Here is a 14,022-nt window from a genome sequence, read left to right as displayed (position 1 = left end):
CCCTCCCCTCCCCCTCCCCCCCCTCCCCCTCCTCCCTCTCCTCCCTCCCTCCTCCCCCTCCTCCCCTCCTCCCCTCCTCCCCTCCCCTCCTCTCCTCCTCCCCTCCCCCCTCCTCCCCTCCTCCTCCCCTCCCTCCCCTCCTCCCCTCCTCCTCTCCTCCCCCTCCTCCCCTCCTCTCCTCCCTCCCCTCCTCCTCCCCTCCTCCTCCCTCCTCCCCTCCCCTCCTCCCCTCCCTCCTCCTCCTCCCTCCCCTCCTCCTCTCCTCCTCCCTCCCCTCCTCCCCTCCCCTCCCCTCCTCCCCTCCCTCCTCCTCTCCTCCCTCCTCCCCTCCCCCCTCCCCCCCTCCCCCTCCCCTCCCCCTCCTCCCCTCCTCCCTCCCTCCTCCTCCTCCTCCCCTCCCCCTCCTCCCCTCCCCTCCTCCCTCCCCTCCTCCCTCCTCCTCCCCTCCTCCCCTCCCCCTCCCCCTCCCTCCCCTCCCCTCCCCCCTCCTCTCCTCCTCTCCTCCCTCCCCTCCCTCCTCCCCTCCCCCCCAATGCTAATAATATGTGTGTAGCTGTATTGAAACCCTGCTGTTGAGTGCATAGTCTGTAGAATAGGATGAGTTGTGATTTGACAATCCCCCTAAAAGTATGTTTGGGGTGGAAACTGGATCGGTGGAGTAATGCATGTGTGTCTGTTTCTTTGAAATAAACTTTAGTGTGTAGGTAAACTATGGTTGCTTCAGTGTCTGGAAAGAAAACGGTGATGTCTAGGAAATGTATTCTATGTGGGTGTATGACATATTTAACTGTAATGGTGGGATGGTGATTGTTCAAGATGTCTATGAGTCTGGTGAAGTCCTGTAGGTTGTGTTTCCACACTCCGAAGATATCATCCAGGTAGTGTTTGTAAAACAAGGGAAGCAGTGGGCATTTTTCCAAATCTGTTGTCTCCCAGTCCGCCATGTATATGTTTGGTATGCTGGAGCGAACTTTTTGCCCATTGCTGTCCCATGAATCTGTAGATAGTATTGGTTGTTAAATGTAAAGTCATTATATCTCAGCCCCAGTTCAAGTAGCTGTAAGATGTGTTTGTCTGGTCTCTGTCTAGCTGGATATCTTCGGAGTGCGGCTTCACTGCTGCCATTTTTTAATTTTTCTTATTTTTTTTATTTTACCTTTATTTAACCAGGTAGGCTAGTTGAGAACAAGTTCTCATTTGCAACTGCGACCTGGCCAAGATAAAGCATAGCAGTGTGAACAGACAACAACTGTGGCTGACCATCCCCTGAGGGGATGTCTATGTTTGTATAAAGAGAGTATGTCTACGGTGAAAAGGTATGCCTGTGCTGGGATTGGGATTTTACGAAGTATGTCTATTAAGTGATATGTGTCCTTAATGTTACTGGCATGTTTTTGTGAGATGGGGTTAAGAAAATGATCTATGAATTCAGCTGCTGGAGATGACTCACTACCACAATCAGAGACGATGGGGACCCGAAAGGGGACAGTCCACGTCTCTGGTGTTTTGTGAATTTTTGGTAAGAGGTAAAGCCTCTGTCTCGGTATATCAGGTCCATCTAAATATTATTTCTGTCTATGTGAGATTAATTTATTTTTATAAAGGTCCACTATAGTCTGTCTCACTAGTGTCTGTGTCTGTGTGGAAGTGGGGATGGGAGTGTAGTGTTGTGTATTGTAAAGTTGGCGATTGGCTTCCAAGAGATATTGCTGATTATCCATTATCACTATCTTGGAGCCTTTGTCTGCTGGTTTAATTGTTGTATGTTTGTTTTGTCTTAGCCTGGTTATAGGGAGCCTGGTTATAGGGGAGGAGGGGAGGAGGGGAGGGGGGGGGGAGGGGAGGGGGAGGAGGAGGGGAGGAGGGGAGGAGGAGGAGGAGGGGAGGAGGAGGGGGAGGGGGAGGAGGGGAGGAGGGGAGGGGGAGGAGGGGGGGGGAGGGGAGGAGAGGAGGAGGGAGGAGGGGAGGAGGGGGAGGGGAGGGGAGGAGAGGAGAGGGAGGAGAGGAGGGGAGGAGGGGGAGGAGGGGAGGAGGGGAGGAGGGGAGGGGGAGGGGAGAGAGGGGAGGAGGGGGGAGGGGGAGGGGAGGAGGGGGAGGAGGGGGGAGGGGGGGGGGAGGGGAGGGGGAGGGGGGGGGGGGAGGAGGGGAGGAGGGGAGGGAGGGGAGGAGGGGAGGAGAGGAGGAGAGGAGGAGGGGAGGAGGAGGGAGAGGAGAGGAGGAGGGGAGTCTTTCGTCTTGTGTAATGTTATGTGAAGTTATAATGGTAGAGCTATGTAAATCTCTAATAATCTGTGTATTGGTTTTAATAAATTTTCTAATTGGTTGTGATAGTTTCTTTAGTGGGGGTTCCCATTTATATCTTTCAGTGAATGGTTGGGTAATAAAATCAGTAGTGTAGTCAAAATGGTCTAATAACTTGAGGTTTCTATGTAACCTATGGATGTGCCTTTGCAGGTCCCCATAGTCCGACCGCATCGGTGTCGGGACAAACGCCAGTCCCTTCTCCAGCAGACGAGTCTCAGAAAGGGACAGAACAGATACTGTGGAGAGATCCATAATGTTAGTGTGTTGGTGGAGGGGTTGCACCATGCGCGTACCCTCTTCTACCACTTTAGCTGAGTTGCCCAATGTTTCAGTAGTTTGGCTGCTGTAGCTGGTGTCCAATGTATGTCGTCATGATTGTCAGTGATGAATTCTGAATGGTCTATTTCCAGTAAGGCATTGTAATGTGTAGTGATGTTTATGTTGATATGTTTATGCATGTCCTTTTGTTGGCGTGTGAGGTTGGGTGAGAAGTTGATGATTGGCCAGTAGATGGTGGCATTGGGGTACATGACTGTGGCTTTGTTGTGGAGTATCTGTAGTTGGCTTATGGGTGTTGATTTCCTTTCCTGGTCTTTGTTATTTATGGGGGTGAGGGTTAGGGGTTAGGGTTAGGGTGGTTAGGTTTAGGGGGATTAGGGGGGGTGAGGGTTAGGGGTTAGGGGGGTTAGGGGGTAAGGGTTAGGGGGTTAGGGTTAGAGGGGTTAGGGTTAGGGGATTAGGGGTGAGGGTTAGGGTTAGGGGGTTAGGGGGTTAGGGTTAGGGGTTAGGGATTAGGGGTGAGGGTTAGGGGGGTTAGGGGGTTAGGGGGTGAGGGTTAGGGGTTAGGTTAGGGGTTAGGGTTTAGGGTTCAGGTTAGGGTTAGGGGTTAGGGTTAGGAGGGTTAAAGGGTTAGGGTTAGGGGGTTATGGTTAGGGTCAGGGGTTAGGGTTAGGGGGATAGGGTTAAGAGTTAGGGGTTCGGGTTAGGGTCAGGGTTATGGGTTAGGATTAGGGGTTAGGGTTAGAGGGTTAGGGGTTAGGGTTAGGGGTTAGGGTTCAGGTTAGGGTCAGGGTTAGGGTTTATGGTTCGGGTTAGGGGGTTAGGGTTAAGAGTTAGGGGTTTGGGTTAGGGTCAGGGTTAGGGTTATGGGTTAGGGTTAGGGGTTAGGGTTAGGGGTTAGGGTTAGGAGGGTTAAAGGGTTAGGGGTTAGGGTCAGGGGTTAGGGTTAGGGGGTTAGGGTTACAGGGTTAGGGGTTAGGGTTAGGGTCAGGGTTAGGGTTTAGGGTTTGGGTTAGGGGTTAGGGTTAGGGGGGTTATGGGTTAGGGGTTAGGGTTAGGGTTAGGGTTAGGGTTCAGGATAGGGTCAGGGTTAGGGTTTAGGGTTCGGGTTAGGGGGTTAGGGTTAAGAGTTAGGGGGGTTTGGGTTAGGGTCAGGGTTAGGGTTAGGGTTAGGGGTTAGGGTTAGGGGTTAGGGTTAGGGGTTAGGGTTAGGGGTTAGGGTTAGGTTGTTTGGTGGAGCAAATAAAGAGACACACAGGAAGGCAGGAGAGAGAAGCTGTGAACAGCAGACAAAGACGTGACTGTGGGCTTTGTTCCAAGCTGAATATCGTGCGGATAGACCGACATTTCAAGTCTGTCCATGCACTTTGGTCCGGTACTATCGAATGGAAGCATGCTCTGCAGAGTAGCCGGGTTTCGACTGTTTTTGAATTGTGTTGAAAGCAGCTGAGGGACGAGAGTGAGCAGGCGGCGGCATCGGCGGCGGTGCAGCCAACCAGTCATATCGGTGGTGAACCATGCTCAGAACTGAGGGAGCAAGGCTGCGTCGTGGCGACTTCCACGGAGAGCGAGAGTGATGAAGGAGGTGGTGTGTCGTCCAGAATTGAAGGCTGAATATGAACACTTTATTCTGGGTAAAAACCCTTTCAGTTAATGAAACTAATTGACAATAGTGTTTCCCGAGTACGGGAATTCCTCCGCATTATGTCAGAGGACTGTGTTCTCTGGATAACTACAGACGTGTGTCTGAGTGGTATGGCCAATGTGAAGGCCGTGGTTTGGCACCATCCATGTAAAAAAATGTACCCGAGCCGATGTTCGAAGTTTCCTGAAATATCTTTCCGGCCGAATAGTCTGCAAGCTAAAGTCTGTGGAATTCGAAAGTTGTTACTCTGCTTGGTAAAGATGGATAGGGATTCGCAGGAGAGCCAGGCAACGCACAGGGCGAAATTTCGCAAACGCTGTAGGGAAGAGGTGCTCAGCGCTGCGGAGTTAAGCCGGTTTGTCGAACTAAGTAAACAAGCTATTCCTTCGGTTCTCAGTAGGCTGGAGGTCCGTGTCACCTGCTCTGACAGACGTAGGTTTGCGGCTCTCATGTCCAGCCGGTTGGCCATATTTAATGGCACTCGACGATCCCCAGTCACCACGGGGGTTATCAGATGTGCGTTGCAAGCCACAGAACAAACTATAGCTTCGGGGAGTGCAGAATTGTTATATCTGAGGAGGAATGCACTAATCCATAAGATCAGTCCTCATCTGAGTTTAGTGACCTCAGACACAGAACTCATCTTTTTCACATCCCGCGGTCAACCGTACGGTAATCTCTGTGAGTATGTGGGCCAGATATTTGCAGAGTTCGGCATTGGAAGTAAAGTGACCTTCGGTACAATTCAACGAAGCGTTGCCACATTGAACTTTAACTAAGGGTCGGTTACAGACCGGGGAACTGTGGCTGACCATATGTGTCACTCTCTGGAAACGCAGGCACGGTACTACCGGTACCATAATTGGCCTCGTAACGCCAGCTGGGCGCGGTCACTAATTCAGGCACAAATCAATCCATGATTCACTGATAAATAAAGAACATTTATTTGAAATTCACCCTTGTCTTTGTGTGTCATTTGGTCACGGTTGAGAATGTATGGAGGCCTGGGGATCTGAATGACCGGGTGTTATGGGGTACCAGGTGCACAGAGCTGAAGAGACAGGCCGAGATAGAGGGCATGCAGGTGGGCAGGCAGGGTAGAGAGAGTAAGCCCAGAGGCATGGAGATATGGAGCTCCCTTGGTAACCAATTCAATCACCAGTACGAGCATGGAGGTCTGGATGCCCCCTAAAATAATTTTCAACCGTAAAATCGTGCCTGGTAATCCAAAATAATACCAGGCCCACAGTTGAACTTAGTCTCCGGAGCGAAAGGAAAAGTGGGCAATCTGTCACATTTCCGACCATTTTCTGAAATTTTCAAAAAATGATTAAAAATACTTCCCAATGGGCTAGAGGTCCCAAATGTTGGCTCATACCCTCTCTTGTGATGGGCAACAATTATCCCATGTTAAATTTTTTTTTGCATCCACAGCAAGCCTAATTGGCCTAATTGGCAAGCATAATTGGCCCCGCCAATTACACTTTTTTTCCACAAATTTAAAACATAATTTTCTATTAAACATTTTTATTGAATAAATTAGATGGAAGTGCTGATCTATGTGTGCCCTTTCGTGCAGAAAAACCCCATCCAGATTGGAGTTGTACTTTTTGAGTTATTAAAGTTTAAAGTATATTTTGGTGTGCCGGAATTTGACCCCTGACGGCGGAACACACTAAAACCCTGTGAGTGCCAGTGCTTATATCGATAATTCGGCCTGTCCGGGGTTTACACCTTAGGCTCGGGTTGACCAGACATGTACCGGCGCGATATCAGAAACCTGGTTTTCGACAACAAGAGTTCCATGTCCTAGAGAGGCGGGGAAAGTTCCAAACTACTCAGCCTTTATAGAAAATGAGAAACAGGCACTTTTGAGGGAAGTGAGCCCCTCAGAACCATGGTACTTCCTCCGGTGACCGATTTTATGGTTTGACCAGCCATTTGGCGGCCGATTTGTCCTAACTTTTGATCCAAGCTTCCCAGCTTGGTGGTGGGAGGATATGGAGCTCTGTCCTGGGCAGGTGCTCTATCCCAGCTATCACATTGTGGGTTTGGTTCATCAATGATCATGGTTCTAGTCCTATGAAAGAGCCCGTCCCTTCGGCGACCGATTTGGTGGTTGTTTAGCCCCGGTAAGGGCTGACTCTCCAGCCCCGTCCCCACGTTGCGTCTCCATGGTCTGTCCTCTGTTGTCCAGCGAGTTTAATTTCTTCTGACCGATTTGCATTTGTTTTCCACCTGGGAGGGTCCCTGTCGGCCGGCCTTTGGCTGGTGTTCAGCCGGTCGGTTCATCCCGCCCCATGTGGATTTGCCTCTATTGGGGGAGCCCTTTCGGAGACGGTTTAACCCGTATTTCGTTACGCTCCAGCCGCGCCCCGTCCGTGCGAGACCCAGCCGAACTGTCTGACCTAGTAGCCCTACAATGGTGTTCCGTCTCTGGCAACGCACCGGTGCCAGAGACACATATTCTCAAACCCTGTCTTTAATAAGTACCTACCCGGCTGACCCCAGTGGTCTGGTTGTGTTTGTGGTTCTGCTGGCCGGTTGATGACGTTCGAATTAACCCTCTAGCTGTCTCTATTATAATATGACAGACTAGCTAGATCTACTGTCTCTATTATATTATGACAGACCAGCTAGATCTACTGTCTCTATTATATTATGACAGAACAACTAGATATACTGTCTCTATTATAATATGACAGACCAGCTAGATCTACTGTCTTTATTATATTATGACAGACCAGCTAGATCTACTGTCTCTATATTATGACAGACCAGCTAGATCTACTGTCTCTATTATATTATTACAGACCAGCTAGATCTACTGTCTCTATTATAATATGACAGCTAGATCTACAGTCTCTATTATATTATGACAGACCAGCTAGATCTACTGTCTCTATATTATGACAGACCAGCTAGATCTACTGTCTCTATTATATTATGACTGACCAGCTAGATCTACTGTCTCTATTATAATATGACAGACCAGCTAGATCTACTGTCTCTATGTCTCTGTTATATTATGACATCCCAGGTAGATCTTCTGACTCGATTATAGTTTGACAGACCAGCGACATCTACTGTCTCCATTATATTATGACAGACCAGCTAGATCTACTGTCTTGATTATGTTTTGACAGACCAGCTACATATACTGTCTCTATTATATTATGACCAACCAGCTACATCTACTGTCTCTATTATAATATGACAGACCAGCTAGATCAACTGTCTCTATGTCTCTATTATATTATGACAGACCAGGTAGATCTTCGGACTCGATTATATTATGACAGACCAGCTAGATGTACTGTCTCTATTATAGTATAACAGACCAGCTAGATGTACTGGCTCTATCATATTATGACAGACCAGCTACATATACCCTATCTATTATATTATGACCGACCAGCTACATCTACTGTCTCTTTTATATTATTTCAGACCCGCTAGATCTACTGCTTCTATTATAACATGACATACCAGCTAGATCTACTGTCTCTATGTCTCTGTTATATTATGACATCCCAGGTAGATCTTCTGACTCGATTATAGTTTGACAGACCAGCGACATCTACTGTCTCCATTATATTATGACAGACCAGCTAGATCTACTGTCTTGATTATGTTTTGACAGACCAGCTAGATCTACTGTCTCTATTATATTATGACCAACCAGCTACATCTACTGTCTCTATTATAATATGACAGACCAGCTAGATCAACTGTCTCTATGTCTCTATTATATTATGACAGACCAGGTAGATCTTCGGACTCGATTATATTATGACAGACCAGCTACATATACTCTATCTATTATATTATGACCGACCAGCTAGATCTACTGTCTCTTTTATATTATTTCAGACCCGCTAGATCTACTGCTTCTATTATAACATGACATACCAGCTAGATCTACTGTCTTTATTATATTATTACAGACCGGATAGATCTACTGTCTTTATTATATTATGACATACCTGCTAGATCTACTGTCTCTTTTACAGTATGACAGACCAGCTAGATCTGCTGTCTCTTTGTCTCTATTATATTATGACAGACCAGGTAGATCTTCTATCTCGATTATATTATGATAGACCAGCTAGATTTACTCTCTCTATTATAGTATGACAGACCAGCTAGATCTACTGTCTCTATTATATTATGACAGACCAGCTATATCTAATGTCTCTATTATATTATGACAGACCAGCTAGATCTACTGTCTCTATTATATTATGACAGACCAGCTAGATCTACTGTCTCTATTATAGTATGACAGACCAGCTGGATCTACTGCTTCTATTATAACATGACATACCAGCTATATCTACTGTCTCTATTATATTATGACAGACCAGATAGATCTACTGCCTCTAATATATTATGACATACCAGCTAGATTTACTGTCTCTATTATAGTATGACAGACCAGCTAGATCTACTGTCTCTATTATATTATGACAGACCAGCTACATCTACTGTCTCTATTATATTATGACAGACCAGGTAGATCTACTGTCTTTATTATATTATGACAGACCAGCTAGATCTACTGTCTCTATTATAGTATAACAGACCAGCTAGATCTACTGTCTCTATTATATTATGACAGACCAGCTACATATACTGTCTCTATTATATTATGACCAACCAGCTACATCTACTGTCTCTTTTATATTATGACAGACCAGCTAGATCTACTGTCTCTATTATAATATGACAGACAGCTAGATCTACTGTCTCTATTATATTATGACAGACCAGCTAGATCTACTGTCTCTATTATATTATGACAGACCAGCTACATATACTGTCTCTATTATATTATGACCAACCAGCTACATCTACTGTCTCTTTTATATTATGACAGACCAGCTAGATCTACTGTCTCTATCATATTATGACAGACCAGCTAGATCTACTGTCTCTATGTCTCTATTATAATATGACAGACCAGATTGATCTACTGTATTTATTATATTATGACAGACCAGGTAGATCTACTGTCTCTATTATATTATGACAGACCAGCTAGATCTAGTGTCACTATTATAATATGACAGACCAGATAGATCTACTGTCTTTATTATATTATGACAGACCAGCTAGATCTACTGTCTCTATTATATTATGACATACCTGCTAGATCTACTGTCTCTATTATATTATGACAGACCAGCTAGATCTACTGTCTCTATGTCTCTATTGTATTATGACAGACCAGGTAGATCTTCTGACTCGATTATATTATGACAGACCAGCAACATCTACTGTCTCGTTTATATTGTGACAGACCAGCTAGATCTGCTTTCTAAATTATTTCATGACAGACCAGCTACATCTACTGTCTCAATTATATTACGAAATACCAGCTACGTCAATAGTCTCTAATATATTGTGATATACCTGCTACATCTACTCTCTATTATATTGTGACAGACCAGCTACATCTACAATCTCTTTTATATTATTTCAGATCAGCTAGATCTACTGTCTCTATTACAATATGACAGACCAACTCGATCTGCTGTCTCTATTATATTATGACAGACCAGCTAGATCTACTGTCTCTATTTCTCTATTATATTATGACAGACCAGCTAGATCTACTGTCTCTATTATGTTATGACAGACCAGCTATATCTACTGTCTCTGTTATAGTATGACAGACTAGCTAGATCTACTGTCTCTATTATATTATGACAGACTAGCTAGATCTACTGTCTCTATTATATTATGACAGACCAGCTAGATCTACTGCCTCTATTATATTTTGACAGAACAGCTAGAACTATTGTCTCTATTATATTATGACAGACCAGCTAGATCTGCTTTCTACATTATTTCATGTCAGACCAGCTACATCTACTGTCTCAATTATATTACAAAAGATCAGCTACGTCAATAGTCTCTAATACTTTGTGATATACCTGCTACATCTACTGTTTCTATTATATTGTGACAGACCAGCTACATCTACATTCTCTTTTATATTATTTCAGATCAGCTAGATCTACTGTCTCAATTATTTTATGACAGACCAGCTACATCTCCTGTCTGTATTATATTATGATAGACCAGCTAGATCTGCTGTCTCTAGTATATTATGAAAGTCAAGTTAGATCTACTGTCTCTATATCTCTATTATTTTATGACAGACCAGCTAGTTCTACTGTCTCTATTATACAATGACCGACCAGCTAGATCTACTGTCTCTATTATATTATTACAGACCAGCTACATCTACTGTCTCTATATTATGGCAGACCAGCTAGATCTACTGTCTCTGTTATAGTATGACAGACCAGCTAGATCTACTGCCTCTATTATATTATGACAGACCAGCTAGAAATATTTTCTCTATTATATTATGACAGACCAGCTACATCTACATTCTCAAAAATTGTATGACAGACTAACTACATCTATTGTCTCTATTATATTATGACAGAACAGCTAGATTTACTGTCTCAATTATATTATGACAAACCAGCTACATCTCCTGTCTGTATTATATTATAATAGACCAGCTAGAACTATTGTCTGTATTATATTAAGCCAGACCAGCTAGAACTACTGTCTCTATTATATTAAGCCAGACTAGCTAGAACTACTGTCTCTATTATATTAAGCCAGACTAGCTAGATCTGTTCTAAATTATTTCATGACAGACCAGCTACATCTACTGTCTCTAATATATTATGACAGGCCAGCTAGATCTACTGTCTCTATATTATGACAAACCAGCTACATCTACTGTCTCTTTTATATTATGACAGACCAGCTAGATCTACTGTCTCTATCATATTATGACAGACCAGCTAGATCTACTGTCTCTATGTCTCTATTATAATATGACAGACCAGATTGATCTACTGTATTTATTATATTATGACAGACCAGGTAGATCTACTGTCTCTATTATATTATGACAGACCAGCTAGATCTAGTGTCACTATTATAATATGACAGACCAGATAGATCTACTGTCTTTATTATATTATGACAGACCAGCTAGATCTACTGTCTCTATTATATTATGACATACCTGCTAGATCTACTGTCTCTATTATATTATGACATACCTGCTAGATCTACTGTCTCTATTATATTATGACAGACCAACTCGATCTGCTGTCTCTATTATATTTTGACAGACCAGCTAGATCTACTGTCTCTATGTCTCTATTGTATTATGACAGACCAGGTAGATCTTCTGACTCGATTATATTATGACAGACCAGCAACATCTACTGTCTCGTTTATATTGTGACAGACCAGCTAGATCTGCTTTCTAAATTATTTCATGACAGACCAGCTACATCTACTGTCTCAATTATATTACGAAATACCAGCTACGTCAATAGTCTCTAATATATTGTGATATACCTGCTACATCTACTCTCTCTATTATATTGTGACAGACCAGCTACATCTACAATCTCTTTTATATTATTTCAGATCAGCTAGATCTACTGTCTCTATTACAATATGACAGACCAACTCGATCTGCTGTCTCTATTATATTATGACAGACCAGCTAGATCTACTGTCTCTATTTCTCTATTATATTATGACAGACCAGCTAGATCTACTGTCTCTATTATGTTATGACAGACCAGCTATATCTACTGTCTCTATTTCTCTATTATAGTATGACAGACTAGCTAGATCTACTGTCTCTATTATATTATGACAGAACAGCTAGAACTATTGTCTCTATTATATTATGACAGACCAGCTAGATCTGCTTTCTACATTATTTCATGTCAGACCAGCTACATCTACTGTCTCAATTATATTACAAAAGATCAGCTACGTCAATAGTCTCTAATACTTTGTGATATACCTGCTACATCTACTGTTTCTATTATATTGTGACAGACCAGCTACATCTACATTCTCTTTTATATTATTTCAGATCAGCTAGATCTACTGTCTCAATTATTTTATGACAGACCAGCTACATCTCCTGTCTGTATTATATTATGATAGACCAGCTAGATCTGCTGTCTCTAGTATATTATGAAAGTCAAGTTAGATCTACTGTCTCTATATCTCTATTATTTTATGACAGACCAGCTAGTTCTACTGTCTCTATTATACAATGACCGACCAGCTAGATCTACTGTCTCTATTATATTATTACAGACCAGCTACATCTACTGTCTCTATATTATGGCAGACCAGCTAGATCTACTGTGTCTGTTATAGTATGACAGACCAGCTAGATCTACTGCCTCTATTATATTATGACAGACCAGCTAGAAATATTTTCTCTATTATATTATGACAGACCAGCTAGATCTACATTCTCAAAAATTGTATGACAGACTAACTACATCTATTGTCTCTATTATATTATGACAGAACAGCTAGATTTACTGTCTCAATTATATTATGACAAACCAGCTACATCTCCTGTCTCTATTATATTAAGCCAGACTAGCTAGAACTACTGTCTCTATTATATTAAGCCAGACTAGCTAGAACTACAGTCTCTATTATATTAAGCCAGACCAGCTAGAACTACTGTCTCTATTACATTATGTCAGACCAGCTAGATCTGCATTCTAAATTATTTCATGACAGACCAGCTACATCTACTGTCTCTAATATATTATGACAGGCCAGCTCGATCTACTGTCTCAATTATTTTATAACAGACCAGCTACATCTGCTGTCTATATTATATTATGACAGACCAACTACATCTTGTCTCTATTATATTATATATGTGTTATTAGTGTATATATATTTATATAGTATCTGTGTTAATATTATTGTATATATACCCATATTGTGTATATATATATATATATATACATATTGTATATATATAGTATCTGTGTGTTATTATTGTATATATATTTATATAGTATCTATGCGTTAATATTTATATATATATATATATATATATATATGTGTTATTATTGTATATATATATATATATATATATATATATATATATAGTATCTATGTGTTATTATTTATATATATATAGTATCTATGTGTTATTATTGTATATATATGTACATAGTATCTATGCGTTAATATTTATATATATATAGTATCTATGTGTTATTATTTATATATATATAGTATCTATGTGTTATTATTGTATATATATGTACATAGTATCTATGCGTTAATATTTATATATATATAGTATCTATGTGTTATTATTTATATATATATAGTATCTATGTGTTAATATTTATATATATATAGTATCTATGCGTTATTATTTATATATATATAGTATCTATGTGTTATTATTGTATATATATGTACATAGTATCTATGTGTTATTATTTATATATATATAGTATCTATGTGTTATTATTTATATATATATAGTATCTATGCGTTATTATTTATATATATATAGTATCTATGTGTTATTATTTATATATATATAGTATCTATGTGTTAATATTTATATATATATAGTATCTATGCGTTAATATTTATATATATATAGTATCTATGTGTTAATATTTATATATATATAGTATCTATGTGTTAATATTTATATATATATAGTATCTATGCGTTAATATTTATATATATATATAGTATCTATGTGTTATTATTTATATATATATAGTATCTATGCGTTAATATTTATATATATATAGTATCTATGTGTTATTATTTATATATATATAGTATCTATGTGTTAATATTTATATATATATAGTATCTATGCGTTAATATTTATATATATATAGTATCTATGTGTTAATATTTATATATATATAGTATCTATGTGTTAATATTTA

Source organism: Oncorhynchus tshawytscha, linkage group LG08 (assembly GCF_018296145.1).
Source record: "Oncorhynchus tshawytscha isolate Ot180627B linkage group LG08, Otsh_v2.0, whole genome shotgun sequence".
In the NCBI taxonomy this organism is placed as follows: Eukaryota; Metazoa; Chordata; class Actinopteri; order Salmoniformes; family Salmonidae; genus Oncorhynchus; species Oncorhynchus tshawytscha.
Note: the sequence above shows the minus strand (reverse complement) of the source record.